Source organism: Marmota marmota, unplaced genomic scaffold (genome assembly GCF_001458135.2).
Source record: "Marmota marmota marmota unplaced genomic scaffold, marMar, whole genome shotgun sequence".
NCBI lineage: Eukaryota > Metazoa > Chordata > Mammalia > Rodentia > Sciuridae > Marmota > Marmota marmota.
Window position 1 is genome coordinate 1825939 of NW_025999960.1, and position 21935 is coordinate 1847873.

The 21935-nt window shown below is 37.2% G+C and overlaps 1 protein-coding gene across 5 annotated transcripts in view; it reads left to right on the forward strand.

The window, feature by feature from the left end:
- Positions 1-21935, forward strand: part of Far2 (fatty acyl-CoA reductase 2) — a 133303-nt gene that overhangs the window by 62566 nt on the left and 48802 nt on the right. Inside the window, exon 1 of one of the 5 annotated variants that reach the window (XM_048802490.1) lies at positions 19935-20145. The exons of the other annotated variants lie outside the window; for them this stretch is intronic. The gene's annotated coding sequence lies outside the window, so the exon portion shown is untranslated. Of the gene's footprint in view, positions 1-19934; positions 20146-21935 lie in introns of those variants that run through there. 5 annotated transcript variants of the gene reach the window in all.

Below are 21935 nucleotides of genomic sequence, written 5' to 3' on the forward strand. Positions count from 1 at the left end.
TTCAATGCAACTCCTCTTTCAAGGATTGTCAATTATGTCCCAGTCAGGGAAACTGATGGACACTTCTCTATTCTTATTTTACATGGCACCTCTGCCCCATTTCACATTGATGTCAATCTCCTTTGTCTCCAGTGTCCCACATCCTCTTCTTTGTTTACTCTTCTTCTGCCTGTTCCTAAAAGATTGGTGGGACAACACTGGATAAACTCTTCTAATTCCACATTTGAAGTTATCTCTGGTGCACTAGTGTCTTCCTATCTAGAGATTCTAACCCAAACTTCTCAGACTATGCAGTCATTCTACTTAGATGCCTAAGCACAACAGAGAGTTTCCATAAAACTGTCCTCATCTAAATAGTGAGCAGATTGAATATTTCTGTTTTTGTTTTCCTGCGTTAAATACCACTATTACCTATCTAAGTCTCTTGGCCAGAAGCCAGGGAGTCAGACCTACCCTGCTTCACCTTCTACATCCAACAGTCATGAAATACCAATGTTTTCATTTTTCATTAAATATCCTTCCTTTTCCCCACCATTTCACTCTCCTATGTTTTCACTTAAATTTTTACTACTTGTCACCTCAATTCTGCAAAACCTCTTCTTTAGTTCCCTTCCCTAGTCTCTATTTGTCTAATTCACTCTCTACATTGCACCTGGGTCAACTTTCTGAATATCTGATCTGCTCAAGTCACTTTCTTCCTCAACATTCTTCCATGATACTCTTTGTCTTCAGGGTAATATCTATGCCTTCATGATATGACCCCGACTGCATCTATCAATAACCTCACCCTTGTTTTCCCAAAGCTTCCTCATCCTTTCAGATGCAGTTCAGATATTCTTTTCTCAGGGGACTATTCCATGACCCCACCCTCAATATCTGTTAAACCTCCATCTAAGGTGTCTTTGTAACTCTTACTAGGTATTTCAGTTATTTGTCACTTGTTTAAATTACTCATCTTCTGTGCTTCAGTTATTCGTTATACACTTTTCACATTTTATTAAAATAACTTGTTGAGTTTATGTTTCTCCCTCAGAATGTGAACTGAATAATAATAATAACCTGTACATATGTTCACTAGGTGCCAAGGATTGTTCTAAATTTTTTGCAAGCATTAATTCATTTAGCCCTTGCGGTAACCATTGTTTCCGCAGGGCAGAAATCAACCTTTCTTCTTCACTGCTGTTACCCTGTGCCTGCGACATAATGGACACTCCATAAATACTTCTTGAATGAATGCCTGAATGAGTGGTATTATATTTAGGAAATAGGAAAGATATTCATAAAGAAGCTAGATAATATTAACAGACCAGAATGAAAGCAAAGATTCAAATCAGAGTGACATTTCAAACAATGGTTGGCATTTTTTGAGTGCCAATTAGAAAACCCCGTCATATTTCACTGTAGTACATGCTGGGAATGCCATTTAGCAGCTCTTTGTGTTGTGGAAATGTACCTTTACATACCTCTTGGTGTTTTTCCACAATCCCTTCATTTGAAAAATTGGCTATTACTCAGCCATTTCCTCTAATGAATCCTGAAGCATGTGGTCAATAAAGAGATACACTGAGGAGTTCAAGCTATGGCAAGAAAAGAAGCCTATAGCAAAGGCACATTGACCAATGGTTGGATTATTTTCTCTTGCAATAAACTTGTAACCCGTGCCTGAACTTTTCACCACATGTTATCATTTTTTCACTGGCACACATCCCAGTCAGTTCCACCGGCAATAATGGACATCTACAATGCACAAAGCATTGTGTTGTATTAGGGACTGGGCCCAGCTCTGGGGAAAAATTGTAGCCAGAGATGGCAGCAAATGAGATAAAGGTTATGTTTGTTTTTTTTTTTGTTTTTTTTTTTTCTTTTGTCAGGAAATAAAATACTGCTAGTCAATACCATGTTGCTCTTCAAATAATTTCACTAAATTCTAGTTTGAGTGAAAAAACAGGAAAACTTCTTTTATGGAATCAATCTGCCAGTTGAAAGACATGGCTAGTAGAACAGATATGCTTTTCTTTTTTTTACTATTTTTTAGTTGTTGATGGCCATTTATTTTGTTTATTTGTATGTGGTGCTAAGAATTGAACCCAATGCCTAACACATTCTAGGCAAGCGCTCTACCACTGAGCTACAACCCCAGCCCCAGATATGCTTTTATAACAAAAACTTTAACCTTCAGAAAGAATTGCCATTAACCTCTTGAAGCACCAAAGTATAACCTGAACCAAAGAAGAACTAGGACATAGCTAAGAAAAGGAGGGATGCTGGTTCCTTTTTATAACTTTGGGCCTTAGTTTCTGGGTTGGGGACAATAAACTAAAAAGACCCCCAAAACTTTTGAAACAGGAAAATCAGAGCAACACCAGCCACATTAAACTGAAGATATATTGTCATCTTTAGTTAAAACTAGTTAGATTTGTCATGATAGGATAGATTTCTTATCCTTGCTGGTCATGATTCCCGTCTCAAATGTGAAGAAAACTTTCCTGTCTTATTTTAGCATATTTTTGTAATAAGTTAGAGACAAGGATGCCCATGCTCTTGAACACTACTGTCAGTGCCTTTTGTCTTGGAAATACCTAAAGAGTTCTAAGCCCAAGCTGAAAAGCACTATTAAATTAAAAACACTATTAAACCTACCTTGAGCTAAATGCTAGAATCGACCCTCCATATAACAGCTTGGATCAGCAGTTCCCAAGTGCTATTCTGTGGACCTCTGGAGGTCTTCAGACCTTTGAGGAGCCAACTGGACAAAAACTACTTTCATAAAAATGCTAATATGTTATTTGCCTTTTTTACTAGGTTGATATTTGCACTAATGATGAAAAGCAATGGGGCAGAGGGGCAAAACGTGAATTGACACAGAGGCTCCAAAATGTCATTGTATTCCCTGTCAAATGCTGAGTTTTTCTAAAAAAAAAAAAAAAGAAAGAAAGAAAGAAAAAGAAATAAAATGCCAGTTTTGTTAAGGATGTCCTTTAAGAAGTTGTTAGAAACAGCCTATTTCAGAATCTGTCTCTTTATTAAAGTGATTTTTTGCTACCTGTATTTGCTCCCTTACATCATCACAGATCAGTTTAACCATGTACATTCTAAACTCCTCCTCTGACATTTCTTCCACTGTGGTGTTGATGGATTCTGTCTTGGTTTGCTTGGGGGGTGATTTGTTCCCTTGCTTTTTTTTGTGTTCTTTGTGTGTCTACCCATCTAACAGTATGCATCGGAGGCAGTAGAGTTTCTACCCTGTGGACTTATAGTGTCCCTGAAGGTTTCCAGTACCTCACTGTTTAGGGAGAGACAAATAACAACAACAACAAAAACAAAAACCAGAAATCCTTGAAATGAAGGAAACAATAAACCAAATTAAAAATTCAATAGAAAGCAACACCAACGGACTAGACCACTTGGAAGACAGAACATCAGGCAATAGAGACAAAACATATAATCTTGAAAACAGAGTTGACCACAGAGAAAAGATGTTAAGAAATCATGAACAGAACTTCCAAGAATTATGGGATAACATGAAGAAAAATAAATAAATTTAAAATTTATTGGGATAGATGAAGGTGCAGAGATACAAATCAAAGGAATGCACACTCTTTTCAATGAAATAATATCAGCAATAGCATATTTCAACTTTTGCACGCATTTTTAGTATCTTGTGTGATGAAATGCAAAGTACACAGGAATCACTCCTACTGCACACAACAGTAGGATGCTGGTGTGGAAGAAAAACGTGTGATCCGGCAGGGAACTGAACCAAGCTGATGGTTTGCACAGAAAGCATGTTTACCTGAAAGAATGACTGACAGACAAACTGTGATTATTCAGACTTGGGTATTTGGCAGATGTTTTCTCAAAATAAACTAGGTGAATCTGTCACCAAGGAAAATAACTGAAAGCATTTTGTCAATGATAAACTGAGTTATTGAATGGAAATCAGAGTTTTGGAAGACTTGTATCAGGCACCATTGAACTTGACAGCATCCCAACGTTTTAAGACTTCTGGTGAGATGCGTGGTGATCTTCCCAAATGTGATTTTTATGATATTATATAATGAAATGTGACAACATTTGGAAGATTGGCATAACTCAGGGAGCCATTATTTTCCAAATTACCAATGCATGGTATAAAATTATGGATGAATAAAAGACCATATAAACAGCAAACAGACCAGTGGGTTTTAATGTAGCAAACCATGAAAAGTTCATTAGTTTAGATCGAACATTAGACTAAACTTCAAGAAACTACAATTTACTAAGTTTTGGAAAGGCTATCAAAAGGAAACATCCACAATTATCTAAAAGGGTTTTAAATATTTCCTCCCTTTTCCCAATTAAATCTCTATGGGAGGCCAGGTTTTCCTTATATGTTCTGCCAAAATATTATAGAGAGACAGATTGTATACCGAAACAGATATGAAAATCTATTTGTTTTGTCTAAAGCAGACATGCAAGATATTTGAAAATATGTGAAACAGTGCCAATTCTTCTCAAAATATGTATTTTTTAGTTTGGAAAAATATTCACTTTTTTAAAAATGTTATTTCTTTTAACATTTAGTAGGTTTTAAATGACAAATGAAATTTTTAAATGTTTTAGTTTTGTTTTCTAATATACTAAATATTGGTGGATATAACCACATAAAACCTCTTTGGGGTATTTAGTAATTTTTAAGGGCACAAGATCAGGGACAAAAATAGGCAAGAATAGCTAGTTTAGCTGATCACAGCAAGGGAGGACCATTTCACTCATGCTAAACTTTAGGTAAATAGAAACCATCATATTTTGTGACATTTAATTCCAAAGAAATATAACTGCTTATTGATTAAAATAGGATTCACAGATTTTAGAACACAAATTTTTTAAAAGATCCAGCATTTTATCAGAGTTCTTTGAAAGCCAAAGAAACCAATGGCAACTAGTTTTCTATTGTTATAGAATAAGTAAACCACAGTTTTTTTAGCTTAAAACATCAGGTGATTATTACCTCACAGACTCCATATGATAGAACGCATGGAACTGTACTTCTTAAAAGAAAACTCTTTTTCTACAGGAAACGTTTTAAAGTCACTTTTTTAAAGGGATCAACTTATAAGATCAGATCCCCCTTTCCAAACAGATAAAGTCAGTTGATTAAGGACCTTAATAATATCTGTAAAATTCTCTCACCTTTGTCAAATGAGATAATAATCATAGAAATATCATCATAATTTCCATATTGTATTGATTCCCAAATTGCAGGCCCTGTCTATCCTTAAGAAGAGGGGATTATACAGGGTTTAGGGCATTTGTAGTCAGTCATCTCAGAACTCTGCCCACCTAGACGAATAGGAAATTTCTTGGAAGTAAAGTGGGTAGACATAGAGTCAAAGAAATGGCTGAAGGACCAGTCTCAGAATGAACATTTAAACGCTTTTCCAAGTCCTAAGAGCTATCAAAGCCTTATTTTTTCTACCAAGAAGACAAGCATTAATTGACAAGGTTACATGGCTAACATGCCACAGCTAGATGAATGAACTCCATATGTATTGTTGTGCACCTTTATCAAAATTGAATATCCTATCCCTTCACCAAGTGTAAAGTATCTTCATAGAGAGCTCCACAAAGCAAGAGAAGTGCTGCCCGCAATGGAGGTGAAAACTAGTAGAGGGAGGAAGAGAGTCTGAGAAGCTTCAAAACAAATGCTCACCAAAGTCATCATAATAAAGCTATCATAACTCTTCAATGTGCAAAGCCAGAAGAAGCATTACACTTCAATGGTATATGCTTATAATTTAAAAAATTGGTGAATTCTTTATACTTGTGAACTCAGGTTTTAAGAATTCTCCTAAAAAGATGACTATCACACATCCCCTTTGACATATTTGTTAATGACATGGGATGATTTTACTGTTATATTTTGAATATTTCATTTATTATTTATCTGAAACATGCAAATAGTTTTATATTGTTATTTTCAAATGGAAACATAATTTATGTATTGTTTTCCCTTGGCATTAGTTGTTATCTTCAGTATTACTTGCATCTTGTGTTTGTGACAGTATCTCCTGCCCCATTGCCCCAACTCCACCTCTGCCATCATTTCAAGAGATTCCAAAATCACTCTTCCTCTATACAAAAGACAAATTGTTCCTCTCTACAAAAGACAAATTGTTTTATCTCCCTGACTCCAGCTTCCAACAGTATACTGCATGAGGTTCAGTTTTACCACTGAATAAACAAAGCATAATTTCAGATATTTTTATACCAGGTATCTGGTTAACATGACCTTATTGTTGATGTGCGCATAACATAGCTCTGGCCCAATCCATTAATTTTTATAACCATATTTCCAAGAATCCCTTGGCAGGTGTCTAACCTCACTCTCCTTCTGAATTCCTCAGGATTCTTCTTTCCCTGCTTATGTGCTCACCCTTGACACAATTTCTCTCTCCTTTCTGCTTCCAGTGGTGAATACTACTTCATTTCCCAAGAGTACCACTAACATAAATGCACAGCAGATCTTTCTGGTGCAGGGTAACAAAGAATCTGCACCACAGAATGGGATTTTTTTTGTTTAGTTAAAAAATTGACCTCACCGTTCTGCCTCTTCATCCACAGCCCACATTTTTTCATCAGCATTCTTAGTCTCTCAGAGATGTCACCCACCCTCACCCTCAGGCTCTCTTGCTCCTCTCAGAACATAGACACAGTATTTATTAATTATATCCAGAGATGACATCATTGAAAAGGGTAACTGAACTACATCATTAATCATGGACAACCATGTACATTTCTTTTAAAGCACTAGAAATTTCACTATATATTTAAAGTCTAGTTGTTAAAATGCTACTGTGAACTTCTAATAAAGAAATGTTAATTTATGTAGATGCTATTTAAATAGTGTATGTGGGTACATATATAACAGGTATTTTTGTATGTGTGTATGTATATATGTGTAAAGTGCGTATGTATACACGTCTCTAATTCTCTTTTTTCATTTAATATTACAGAATATTAAATATTCTATTTAATTAATGTATTTATTTATTTATTTTATGGTGCTAGGGATTGAACAACCCATGGCCTCACACATGCTAGGCAAGTACTGTACCACTGAGCTACACCTGACAGAAACTAGAAGATTTTCTCAAAAGAATGAAGGAGGAAATTTTGTAAATAATAGATTTATTTTACCTGGATGTTTTGTAAATCAAATTTTTTGTTTTTGTGCATACAACCGTAAATATCTCTATTTCTTTTTAGTTTGCCCTCCTCCTTCCTCTTGCTTTCCAGTTCAGTTTCTTCTTTTCTCTATTTTCACAAACTGGAATATTCTCTTGGAGACTATTGTAACCTGACAATGTTTCCTTTGATGTGGTAGTCTAAGCTACTTTTTTTTTAATGTATGAAATGTAAAATCTTTCCTTTCTTGTGTCAACATTTGAAATAAAAAACGGGGAAGGGAGGCAAGCATCTTCAAAGCCAGCAGCTCCTTCTTCCTGTTGTACATTCCAGCAGCAGGACTTGTGTGGCCCGCTGGTTTTCCTGCCTTTCATTCCTGAGGAACTGCCTCAGCTGCTGGAGGGAGTGACAGATTGCTGAGGGAATTGCTGATGGGTGTAACCAGCACCCTGGGGTGTGCAGCAGAGCTGTGAGAAAATACCCCTTTCCTCTCTGGGGCCTCTACAGAGAAGTCACTGCAATGAATGTATTCACTGACAGCTGGAGGTGGCAAATGTGGGGGGCAGCATGGTCTCTGGAGTGCCCAGTCTGAATGCTAAACCCAGACCTCACCTCTGGATGTTTGCATACATCCCCTTCAATGCACAGCATTTCCTCTTATGCAGAAGATTCACAGATGTTTGGATACAAAACTTCAGGATTTTTGAGGAATCAGAGGAAAGTTGAGTTTGAGCCTTTCCTTTGGCACTTTCACTCCATATAGAATTGCATCACCCAAAATGACAAAAAATGGGGTGGGGAACTGAAGAAAAACAAAAAGCTCTCCTTTGAAATTTTCTTTTCTTTGATCAACTCAATATACAAGGGACTTTGCCCAGTCCTCTAAATCAGTAAATATGCATATGTTAAAACCATGCATCCTCTGCATCCTCCTTCTAGCTTGTCATGTTTAAATGCTTTAAAGTTACCTAGAGAGCCATGACATTGAGATACAGCAGAGACGTTAGATAAGAATGGGAAGACTGGGAAATTAGAGAAGTATTTCCTCACAAGCAAGCCGAGTTTCAAGATTTACTGGACTCCAGACCTCTTCATACATTTAATTTGTAGTAAAGAAGAACAGAATTAGAGTTGCCATTATCACCCTAAACTCTTAATAGCGCATCTGAATTGAATTTGTCTGCAGGCCTGTAGACTAATATCATTACAGTTGGAGCCACTTGCTTTTAAGGAAGGAGGAAAGTCCTGAAAATTACACCTTAGGTTTAGCAGAGGACAGCAAGGAAAAGCCTCTCTTCTATCTTCAGGCACTGGGTAATGGGATAACTCTGGAGTTTGGAGATCAGGTCCAAACCCTTGCTCTGCCTCATATGTGGTCCCTTTCAAAAGTTAATTTTTATAAATTCCTTTATAAATTGGGGAAAATTTACAAAAACCAACCAAATGAAAAAAGGAAGGACTCTTGGTTCTGAATTTTTATAGTAAGGAAGTCAGCCACCATCTCTTGTGTTTAAGCAGAGGAATCAGGGGGTAGACCAGAGGGGAGCAACTGCTATCAGGTTTCCTCTCACCAGTGAGAGCTCTTCTTCTTTTCTTCTCACTTGAAAAAATCATACTCTTTTATGCTCACTCTTTATTGTCCATGGATTTCGTTCTTCAAACTTGTGAGACAAGGACCTGGAAAAAAGTCACTGGCAGCAGGCTGAGGTCTGTTGCAACACTGGCAATCCAGTTTCATCTTTCAAGGGCTCATCTGGGATCCTTCAGAAGCCATGATCCCTGTCCTGTGAACACCTTGTCCAGTCCCCACTGTATCATGGACCTCTGCACTCCCCTGAGGTATGAGATGCTCACACTACAAATGGGATCCAAAATAAAATCCCCATGTACCAGAGGCCCTTGATAAGCCTCAGTAGGGGGACCCTGACTGCTGTTCCCCTTCCAATGCCTCTTCCCATCTTGAAATAGCCAGAGTGGCTGTTGCTCCTTTCCCTAATGGTAGTTAGGGCTATTTCTTCAGAGATATATATATTTAAAAGTGGCTGTTGCTCCTTTCCCTAATGGTAGTTAGGGCTATTTCTTCAGAGATATACATATTTAAAAAATAGGATAGATGGTAAAAAAACGGAGGCACTTAGGGCAACAGGCCCCATAAAGACTAAATGTGAAGGCCACTCCATGAGATTAAACTGGAGAAGCATTCCAGCAAATTCCTTTCCTTTGTCCCAGAGCTGTGGGAAAAGAGAAGCAGATTGGACCTGAATGAAGACTACCAACTTCCAGGCTAAAAGGGCACAACCAATCAGAAGGTCATGAGCCAAACCAGTAGCCATGGCACTTTTCCAATACCTGATGATCATAGATATTGGCCAATAGAATTGATAATTTTTTAATACCTGCTTAGCTTCAATTGGTATTTTTCCAATTCCTGATTACCATAGATATTGATCAATGCCCTTACTCAGTAGCTATATAAGGCCCTAGACTAGTACATGAAAGTAGCAACTTGCTATCAGGTAGCCTCTCACTGGGCAAGAGCTCTACTTCTTTTCTCTCACTTGAACAAATTCTACTCTTTTATGCTAGACAAAAGGAAAAAAAAAAAAACTCAGGTGACAATGGCAGTAAGGAAGCCTATAGAGTGTCCTGATTGGAGGCTGCTAGCTGGGGAAGCTGTAAGCAGACAAACTAGAATCAGGGAAGCCTCTGTGATTGGTTAGGGGGTGCATTGTTGGCTTTCTGTTGGTGCTAAGTTGGAAGTAGGGGCAAAAATTAAGAAAGCTGTCAATAATTAACTCCTAAAACTATTTAGAGTCACCATTAAAGAAATTATTGCTTATCTTCCTGTATTGCCACTAGAGATAGCAATCTGGCTTCCTGCAAATCTGACTTATGGCAGGTTGGCTTCCTGGGCTGTTTATTGTAAATAAAGGGTTGGTTTCCTGGGCAGGTTGCTGCAGGTGTGGGTCAAAGTTCTACTATATTATTTTTATTGTTATTCTTTTGCTCTGTTTGGATATTCAGTTTTGTCATTGCACTCATGGAAAGCATTCACAGTGTAATCATGCAGTAAGTGCTTAATAAGGAGAAATACAGACTCTGCAAGTGTTTAAACCCACTACTCTCTGGCTTACTTTTCTTGGTGTCTGTGATAGAGTTTGGAACAGAAAAGGAAGATGTAAAGAAACTCAGATTAGGCTGGTATAACTTGGCCGTTTTCTGAAGAATTAGGCCAAGTCAAAATGGTCTATCAGTTGTAGGCCAAATGCTTCTGAATTCCTTAAAAAGAATCTTAAATGACCCATTTCCTTAGTTTCGCTTCTAGGAACTAAACCCAGAAAACTTCCAGGTCTATTAATAATTCTCCAAAGTTATCTTGAGTTAAGCATGTTTTAGAGAGATATCAACGAGCTTAAAGTCATAAGTAGTTTTGAAAAGCTTGATAATAAGAATTGATGAGGGACAAAATGCCTTATCATGAGCGTGTAGGTGTCTCATTCTCCACTGTGAACCCAGCATCTAGCATAATGCCTGCAATACAGTATACACTTAATCAGCAGTTCAGTGAATGAAGGAATATATTTCCCAACTAACAGATAACAGCCAAGGTATACCTATTATCTTTATAAGATAGCTCTTATAAAGATAATAGATATACCTTGGCTGTTATCTGCCATGTCATTTGGCTATTTCTGCATGTTCTTTTTTCTCTAGTGTGCCTAATGTCTGATTAAGTTAAAAATAATCAAATTGTGAAACTTATAATGATAGTCAAGAATGACTATTTTGGTCAGTTTCTCTGCCCAAAATGCTGAATTCTGGATAGTGCTAATGAACACATTAAATGATATTTTAAAGTTCCTCGGTGAACAGGAAAAAAAAAAATGACATGAAGTACCATCTCATTAAGAATCAATGCGAATGGTGCCAAATTTGAACTTCAAATGCTAAACTTATTGAAATAATTTCACAGAGATATGTACCATGTCACTTAGTTCACCCAACCTCTCAGACATGAGCATCCCAAGAACAGGTACCTCAGGGACAGATAGAGCTTCTTGCATTCAGTTTATTTGAGTTGCTGGAAACCAAGATGTTAGAGGCAAAAGAACTGGCTTAGCAACAATCCATTTCTGGTGTGGTCTTCAAACTCCAAACATCCGTTTATACATCCATTTAGTCAATCAGCTAAGCAAAATTGATTGGTTACTGAGCGTTTACCAGGAACTAGAGATATAAAGTAAGTCTACTACTGTCCTTCCCTCCAAGAGTTCAAGCGCATGATCCAAAATCAATGATGAACACAAAGTCAGCAAGAGATGGGATCTGACAGAACATATTCATTCAATTATGCTACCTGAAGCACATAATGATTATCTAAAGTCTCTGGATCTAAAGAACTTATACAGCAGAAAGTCCTGTACACAAATATATAAGAAAGAACATGGTGAATGTGTAGGAGAAAAACTGAAATGTTCTTTCCCTATTTCCTCCCTTCCATTCTAGCCTCATTGACCCAATTGTAAAATGTGCCAGGTTCTGCCTTCCCTTTTTAAATAAGTCCTATCAGTGATATTGTTCCCATTTCACAGACAAGAAGCAGCACCTGACAAAGACTAAGTCATTTGCCTAAAATCACCGTTAGTAAGTGGCAGAGAGAGAATCAAAACCATCCCCTGACTTATGGTGCTTATTATATTAGTGTTTTCCACAAATAACCAACGAGTAAGCCCCTCCGGATCTACAGAATCACAGTGGGGTGAGGGTTGGAGACCTCTAGTTCTGATTCCCGTAACAATGTAAGAACCACTAGAATGGCCCCTGGCTCAGCTCTTCTTTAGCCCTGGCCTGGACCATTGAACAAAATCCAAAAGGATTTTTCCCCTTCCATTCTCAGCCTCTTCTGATTGTTTTCTTTCCCTTGGTCAGAAATCTTCAGTCCCTATGAACTCTACCTCTTTAGACATTGAAGCTTGTACAATCTGTTTCCATCTATTCCTCTAGTTGAGATTCCTTGCCTTCTTTTAAGAGTTATTTTCTTATTCTAAAGTCATACTTTGCACTTGGAATACACATTGCACTTCCTCCTGTCCCCTTGCTTAACCACTACTGCCATCTCAGATACCTTCAGTTTTTGCATCTCTAATCATACTTCTTATTCTAAAACTAGAAGTAAGAACTTCATTCTGGAGTCACTTTAATATTTTCATGATTTAGATTGCTACATATGTAATATTACTTTATATAAATCATATTTTATACAACTTTATGCACATATCTGCCAAATTTTGCCTTTTATTGTCATGATACATTCATGTTCTTCCTGATTGGTGGCAGGCCTTAGAAGACAGGCGGCAATCTCATCTATCTTGAGAATCCTTTATCTTTCTCTTAACAGTCTTCTAATAGTTTAAGGTAGGATACATAATAATCAAAAAGAAGCCAAATCTCATTTTTGATTGATGATAAATGTACATGTTTGCCCTAGATACAAAACAGGTTATAATAAATTATATTGGACTATAAATTCTGAATCAATGGGTTCAGATTAAGAACTAAATGGCAGAGGTTAGACTATAAAACGTCAAGCTTAATATTGTAAGAAATAGTCTATCTCTATCCATGGTAAAATGAAAATGGATTTTACAATTTCACTTGTAATGCTATGAAAAATGTGACTGGATAGTCTATCTTAATTAGCATTATAAAAGAGAGTTTAAAATGGAGCTAATATACATTTAAATAACATACTAACTCAAAAAAGAGAACAATTGCTTTTGTTCTTTGTTCAAGTAATATCAAACCATTAGACATAGAAGTTGTCCCAAACGCAGCTTTGATAGACTTTCTTTCTGACAGCTTGTACTTTGTTGTATAAAACCTGTATTTTTCTTCTCATGTTATAAAGCTACTACCCACAGTTTAGTACAAATACGAAGTAATTTTCTCTGATCTGTAAGTACCTTCTCTTAAAGACAAATGCCTAAAATCTTTGTTGATTTTTTTAATAGAATTCATTGTCCCTCTTCAAAGAAAAATAAATGTGATTGTGGCTTATGTTCTTTTGACATGGAACAAGGTCCTAGTGAGAGAATTTCAATAGGGGAAATATCAGCTTTAATTCAGAACTTAGTTCTTCCTAAAGGCCTAAGTGCATATTTCCAAATACTATATTCATATTTATTTCAGATGTTTCTTGGGATACTGTCAATTTATTGACACTGGTTATGATCAATAACTTACATTAATAAATAAGGATTTCCAGTTTACCAAATTATATTGATCTGCTTATAAATAATTAGCATGTATTATAAATGATTTGCATATATTATAACAGCCTTTTAAAAAATTAAAGTTCCTACATGGTTCAAGAACAGCTATTAATATATGGCAATGACTAAGTTCTTGGAATCTCACTAAATGAGGAGACTGATATTTTGTCTTTCACTGGATATAGTTAATAAATACTATGTCTAATCATTGACATAAACAAATTCTGGTAACTCACGTATGTGCAAAAGAACAGTGTGTTTTTATATATAAACAGTATAATCTTTGGATGCAAGCAATAATTTGTGCAGTGATGTAGCAATTGTTCTTGTTCTTTCATGGATCAATAGTCTTTTCAGTATATTGAGTTCATGATGTTAAATCAATCTCTTTTTAATCAAGGCCTGTTAAAGGTCTTCACACATACCAACTATTTTGTTTTTAGTTTCTTTGGTTGAATAAAAGGTTGAGGCACAGATCTATGACTAGGAAATAGAAATCTCAAACTTTATTTCTAAATTCCACTTGAATGAATCTGACTACATCTCTTAACCCGTGTGGGTAGCAAAGGAAATGACTGTATCTTGTGAGAAGAAATTAGCCTTTGACATATATCCCTTTCATTCCACAGTAATACAGTATGTTTATTAATCATTGTTATGCTATCCTATGATCTCTGCATGCATTTGCATTATATTTAAAAATATTTTAAGTAACTATTTGTTTCAAGTTTTAGTATGGAAAAGCAGGAACCCAGAGAAAATAATTTTTAGAAATTTTATTTATTTATGTGAAAAGACAAGTCTCTATTTCACCTCTTCCAATACATGCATTTTGGGGGGACTTATGTGAGCTCTGATGCCTGTAGGAAATACATAGAAAGTTCCATCATCCATGAAAATTACCTTAGTGCAACATGAGATCATTAAAAACTTATGCTCTGGCTAAAATGGAGCCAAGCTCTGCTGCTTCCTGTGTATCTATATTCTACTAGTATTAGAATGTGAATTTTCAAGTAAGCCAATTATTCTGTGTGTTACTTAGGAAGAAAGGGGAATCATAGTGACCATTATATGTTGAGGATATAGTCTAAGGTGCAAGGTATGATCTAGGATTAAAAGAGAATCAAATTCCCTATGCCAGCTTTTCCCTTACCATTTACATCTGAATCAATGGGCATGCTCAATGAAATGCATCTGTCTGGATCCAATCTCAGCCTTTCTAAATCAGAATCTCAGAAAATGGAGTCTAGTAAAGAGCATTTTAAACAAGATCTTCAAATCACTCAGATGCCCACTAGTATTTGTGAACCATCTATTGACTCTTTGTATCATCAGTCCTGACTAATTTGTTCATTGGCTTGACAATATTTATTGCACCACTTTTCATTGCTTGGTACTGTGCTATATAGCCAGCATGTGAGGACTGATGTATAAAATATAGACTCTCTTTCAAGTGTTATTCGAGCTATTCAGAGTTAACAAGATGTGTCCTCAGTATACTAACCCATAATCACAAGGTATTTGGATTCAGAGTCAAAGTAGAATTAATAGTCTTAACATGTAACATCCTGAATATAAAAGACATCTTTATGTACTGCTACGACTATGTGGAGCAATCATCTGTCCTGGTTGATTATTAAAACCACTATGCAAAGTAAGAAGAATATTGTTCTTCAAAAGGAGGGAAACTTGACTCTCAGAGCTGTCAGGATTCAAGATTCAGAGTTACGTGACCAGTTAGCAACAGATCAGATTTACTGTCCAGGTTTTCTAGTTCCTAGGTCAGTGTTCTTCATGTCTATACTATAACTCATACAATTCATTTCATTATGTAAGCTGAGGCAGTCTTAAAGTAGAATAATTTAAAGAAGATAAAATTATTTCAGTAATGAGCGATCAATTGAAAAACAAACCAAAGAAACAATTCCAAATCAAATTAATAAAACTTTCTTCCTACAACAATATTTTACCTTTAGCTACCAAGGATCAAGCAAAAATTTTGTTTATTAAAACTGTTAGAGGAATCCTACATATGGTGAATTTGGTAGGAGAAAAATGCAATTAATTTTATGTAAACTTGACTGGGCCACAGGGTGAAGGGAGCCTCAGCATCCTTGAAGAGTCCTATGATCACTCTTCCTGTAGCACAGAATTGAAAGTGGCAATTGCTGCCACTGAATTGGGCAACCTAAATGCAGTGGAAGTAATTGGATCCTGGTATATCTTGAACTCAATCTACTGAAAAGACTGTTGATCCATGGGAGAACAAGAACAAGGGGCATCACTTAAACACCTTGCTAACGGCAAGGTACACGCAGTTAACCATAATGGACAGTAGAGTCAAAGCAGCAATCCCAAGAGTCTGACTTATAGAGACCTATGCTATTGGCTAGTTAATCATGATGTTCCTATAAACAAAATAGATGGGATATCTACTAAGTCTTATTTGATCTGTATAAGCAAAAAAAAAGTGCCTGATCAACTGAGCAAAAATCTAGTTTGAACCATAAAAACAGGGAGTCACAGCCCCTTAATCAATTCCTAGACTTGAGCCAGCCTGAAGACCCAGAATCCCTTGAAAGAAGGGAGACCAGATCCCCTTGAGGAAGGACCCTGCCAAAAATTTATACTCTTAATCGTTCTTCCAGCTTCCCTGGCACTTATAATCTTTTACTCAGGAAACTATGCATTTAGGGAAAGGAAATAATCAGACTTTGGTCACTAGCTCTGAACTAACATTAGTTCCAGGAGAGCTGAATATCACTATGACTCTCCAGTCAGAGTAGGAGGCTATAGAGGTCAGATAAAATGGAGTTTTCTCGAGGCCCTACTCACATTTTGTCAGGTGAGACCCCAAAACCCATTCTGTGGTTATTTCCCCAGTTACAGAATGGATAATTAGAGTAAATATTCTCAAAAAATGGTTGAATCCTCACATGAGTTCCCTAGCCTGTAAAGTAAGGGCCATTATGGAGGGAAAGGCCAGGTGGAAGTCACTAGAATAACCTCTGTTTATAAAAATATTAAACAAAAAGCAATACCACATATCTGGAGAGATTGTGAAAATCAGTGCCACCATCAAGGATGCAGGCATTATGTTGCCTACCATATCCCCATTTGAGATGGATTTTAGAAAACAACAGTGGATTATCATGGACTTAACCAAGTAGGGACCCTAACTATTGCTCCTGTACCAGATGCTCTTTTAGTGCTTGAGCAAATTAACACATCTCCTGGTACCTGGTATGCAGCTATTGATTTGACAATTGCTGTTTTCTCTATTCCTATTATTAATGATCACCAGAAGCAGTTTGCTTTCATTTAGTAAGACCAATTCATCTTCAATGCCCTACCTCAGCAGTATCAATTCTCCAGCCATATATCACAATTTAATTTGCATGGATCTTGATTGTCTTTTCCTTCCACAAGATATCACACTGGTCAGCTATATTGATGACATTTTGACAAGTGGGCCTAGAAAGCAAGAAGTGGCAACCACTCTGGATTATGGCAAAAGACATTTGCCTGTCAGAGAATGGGAAATCTGGCCTTTTGTACCTCAGTGGAATTTCTACGGGTTCAGTGGTGTGGGACAGGTCAAGATATGCCTTCTAAGGAAAAGGCTATAAATTGTCGATTTAGCCCATCTTATAACTAAAAAGGAGGCACAAGATGTAATGGGCCTCTTTAAATTTGGATTACAGTCTTCATTTGGGTATGCTCCTCCAGGTCATTTACACAGTGACCCCAAAAGCTGCTAGTTATAGATGGGATCCAGAATAAGAGAAAACTCTGCAACAAGTCAAAGCTGCTATGCAGGTCACTCTGCCACTTGGCCCATAGGATCCAACAGATATAATAGTGTTTGAAGGAAGGCAGACAGGAATGCTGGTTGGCACCTCTGGAAGTCCACTGTAGGTTAATCACAGTGCAGATCCTTAGGATTTGGGAGCAAGGCCCTGTTATCATCTTTAGACAACTACTCACCTTTTAAGCAACAAATGTTGGCCTGCTAATGAGCCTTAGTAGAGACTGAATACTTAACCCTGGGCCACCAAGTTACTATGACCTGAGCTGGCCATCATGAACTGAGTGTTATCCCATCAAGCTATAAAGTTGGGTTTGTATAACAATGCTCCATTATTAAATGGAGGTAGTATATGTTTGATTGAGCTGGAGCAGAAATTGAAGGCATGAACAAGTTACATAAAAAAATTTACATGAAAAAGATAAAATTTACATAAAAAAATGCCCATGGTCCCCACCCTACTATGCTGCATTCGCTCTCCCAGCCTGTACCCATGGCCTCATGGGGAGTACCCTATGATTGGGTGACATATGAATAAAATATGTGGGCCTGGTTTATAGATAGTGGTACATGATATGCAGAAACCACAAAAAGTGAACAGCTGCAGCAATACAGCCCCTTTCTAACACACCCCTCAAGGACATGATGAAGGAAAATTCGCCCTCCCCCAATAGGCCAAACTTTGGGACCTGGTTGTTCATTTTGCTTGGATGTATAAATGGCCAGAAATGGCCAATGATTTGACTGGATGGTCAAGCACTTGGAAGGAATATGAATGAATATAGGGACAAGAAAATTTGGGAAAGATGTATATGGATAGACTTCTGTGAATGAAAAACATGAATATATTTGTGTCCCATATGACTACTAACCAAAGTGACTTCAGCAGAGAATGTTAATAGTCTGGTGAATAGGATGACCTGTTCAATGGATATCGGTCAATCTCTTTCCCCGGCTACTCCTGTCATTGCCCAGTAGCTGAAGAACAAACTGACCATTGTGGCAGAGATGAAGATTTGCATGGGCTAAGGAACAGTGTGGGGCAGGTTAAGGTATTCCTTCTAAGGTAAAGGATATATGTTGTCAAATCTGGCCCCTTTTAAAATTAAAAAGGAGGCACAAGATGTTATGGGCCTCTTCGGATTTGGAACACATTTTTCACTTAGGCCATTCTGGCTGATAGCTTCTGCCAAGAACCCCATCTTCCAGCAGCAGAAACCAACACTGTGTCCCTGATGGCACCATTCCACATGTGATCAGCTGGCTATTTGGCAGCAGGTTGATTACATTGGACTGCTTCTATATGGGAGGGGAAGTGTTTTGTTCTTATTGGAATACACAATACCAGTTTGCTTTTCCTGCACAGAATGCTCCTACCAAGACTACCTCCATGGATTTCTAGGATAGCTTAACTACCATCACTCCCTTCATAGCAAAGTGAGCAGGTGGCCAGTTATCACTAAATTCACTGATCTTACCATATCTCCTATCATCCTGAAGCAGCTACTTTGATAAAACAGTGGAATGGCCTATCAAAGACTCAATTTTAGCACCAGCGAGGTGGTGATACCTAGCAGCACTGGAGCAAGGTTCTCCAGAAGGCTGAGTGTACTCTGAATCCATGTCTATTATATGATGCTGTTTCTCCCAGAGCCAGGACTCCTGTGTGTAGGGTCTAGGGATAGACACGAGAATGGCATCATTCACTATTACCCATAGTGACCCACCAGCAAACTTTTTGCTTCCTCTCCCTATGACTTTATGCTTTTCTGGACTAGAGGTATTCCTTCCAGAGGGAACTTCCAGCAAGAGATAAAATAATAAATTAACTGACCTAGAAACTAAGACTGCTGCCTGCCCACTCCAGATTCCTCAAGACTGAATCAATAGGCAGAAAAGGGCATTACTGTGCTTGGTAGAGTGATTGATACTGACTACTAAAGGGAAATTTGATTGCCACTCTACAGTAGAGGTAAGAAAGAGCATGGAATACAGAAGATCCCAGAAAAAATGTCTCTTACTATTACCATACCCTACAATTCAGGTCAATGGGAAAATACAACAAAACCCAATACAAGGCAGGACCACTGTGGCCCAGACCCTCCAGGAAGGTTTAGATTACCTCACCAAGTGAAGAACCATGGCCAGCTGAGGTGGCTGTTGAAGGCAAAGGAAACAGGGAATAGGTAATAGCAGTAGGTAGGTGTAAATACCAGCTGTGACAGAGATTAGGACTGTGATTTTCATGAGCGTTTCTTCCCTCTTTTATTAAGAACATGTGTACGCATAACAGATGTCTGTTTTCTTCCCTCTCTCATCCCCATACGTAACATAAAATGAATTGGCTTTCCATTGCAATATTTAAGTAGTGTTGATTTCCATCTTAATATTTATGTCATGAAATATCAAGGAAAAAAGTAAACACCAACCAAGAAATTTGCACCTTCTTTTGGGGAAAGAGTGCAATTTGGTTTGGATTCAGGACTTTGTACCATGTAAGATTATGACATTGTTATTGTTTTTAACTAGAGCTTATATTTGGTTAAAAGAGATGCATTTGGCTGTCAACTTGGCAAGGAGTGGACTTGTTGTGGTTAATTTTTTGAGTCAACTTGACTGAGCCATTGTGCCCAGATATTTGGTCAAACATTCACAGATGTTGTTATAAAGGTACTTTTTGTGGGATTACTATTTAAATTGGTGGACTTTGAGTAAAGTAGACTACTCTCCACAATGTGGGCAGATCTCATTTAGCCTATTGAAAAGGAACAAAGACATATGTCCTTAGAGCAAGAAGAACAGATAGCCTTTGAATCTTACCTGCAGAAGATATTTCCTGGATCTCCAGTTTGCTGGCCTACCCTGAAGATTGTGACATTGCTAAGCCTCTATAATTGTGTGAGCCAATTCCTTAAAATCTTTCCTTAAAAATCTCCTTCTTTCTCTATCTTTTCCCATTCCTATACACACTCAGTCACACACACACACACACACACACACACACACACACACATACACACACCCTGTTGGTTTCTTTTCTGGAGAACTATAATTCAACAATAATCTATGTCATCTCTTTTAAAGAGTCTTACTCTAAGCGAAGTCTGCAAAAAAATCTATTGGCTTTCTATTCACTCAATGGGATTTCTGTTCTGTTCTCATTGGGTCAGTATATCAACTATTCTTTTATTTGTAATCTGCCTCAATTTATAAATCACCAAGAGGAAATAGGACATATCAAGATTTACATTTGATTGTGGTTGTCTTAATATCCTTTTATAATCTTTATATGCAGATTGGTGTTTAACTCATTTCCTAGAAACAATAATACTTTGCATCTTTTATAATGCCTTACCAATTAATTAACAAGGATGTTTGCCTATTGATTATTCACACCTAACGGTATGTAGCACACGTAGATACTCAACACATGTATTTAATCAATTATATTGAAATGATGGATTTGGGTCATGTCTTTTTTACTTCAGTTATACTTGTTTTTTTTTTAAGACTTACTAATGAACTAACAGAAACAAATTGGAAGAAGGTATTGAGGTGACTGCTAAATTTGGTGTTCTTGAAGCCAGCCTGGACCTTCCTTCCCCAGCTGGGACTGTTTCCAAATTGGTTTTTCTTGACTATGGAGTACCACTAATCCAATTAGTAAAGCCTATTCCCAACAGCTGCCAACAAGTAACCCTGGAGGTTAATATTCTGTCAAGTTTTCTACTAGAAAAACTTTAAAAATTAAGCTCACAGTGAAAGGCACCTAAGTTCACTGCTGAGTTGCATAATTCAGGATGTACTCAGGAAACTAAAGCAAAAAAAAAAAAAGATCTCTCTGATGAAAACCTTTTTCCCCCGCATTGTTTGACAAACAGATATGTGACTGACATAAACTTTTAAGGCCTAAGATCAATGAGGTCTCTGTAGTTCATCATAAAATACCTGTCTATCATTTCACAAATGTTTGAAAACTCAGAACCAACATTGTACTTTTATGTTATAAAATAGGAAAATGAGGCCAATGCATTTAATTCATTGTAAATATTTACTCCAGAATTTCAAAGTTGATATGAATTATTGTCAAGAGTTATTTTTGCTCTCTAGTCAAAAGTTAACACAGTTCCTGTTGATGTGTATTTTTGTATGCATTGGTTTGCTCAGACTACCCTAGTAAAATACCACAACACAGGCAACTTAAACAACAAACATTTATTATCTCACAGTTACAGGGGATAGATGTCCAGGATCAAGGCATTGGAACAATCAGATTCTTCTGAGGCCTGGCTTCCTGGTTTGCAGACTGTTTTTTCCTATGTCTTTTCCTGTGCACCTGCTTGGAAAGAGCTTCTGATCATTCTTCCTCTTCTTAAAGGACATCTTCTATCAGATTGGGGCTCTACCCTCATGTCCTCACTTGACCTTAATCACCTCCCAAATTCCCTGTCTCCGAATGAATACCAACACATTGGGGTTAGGACTTCAACTTCAATTTTAGGAGACACAGTTCAGCCCATAACAGTAGGTAATGTCAGTTGGGCCACACTTTTTAAAATCACAGTAGACCTTACTCCAAGGAATTTGTTTTGCAAATTTCTCTACATTTCTATAACCTATAGCAAAAGAGGAGACTGACTATACATTACTGTCACTAATTTCCAAACACTTCTTTTTAAAGTATATAT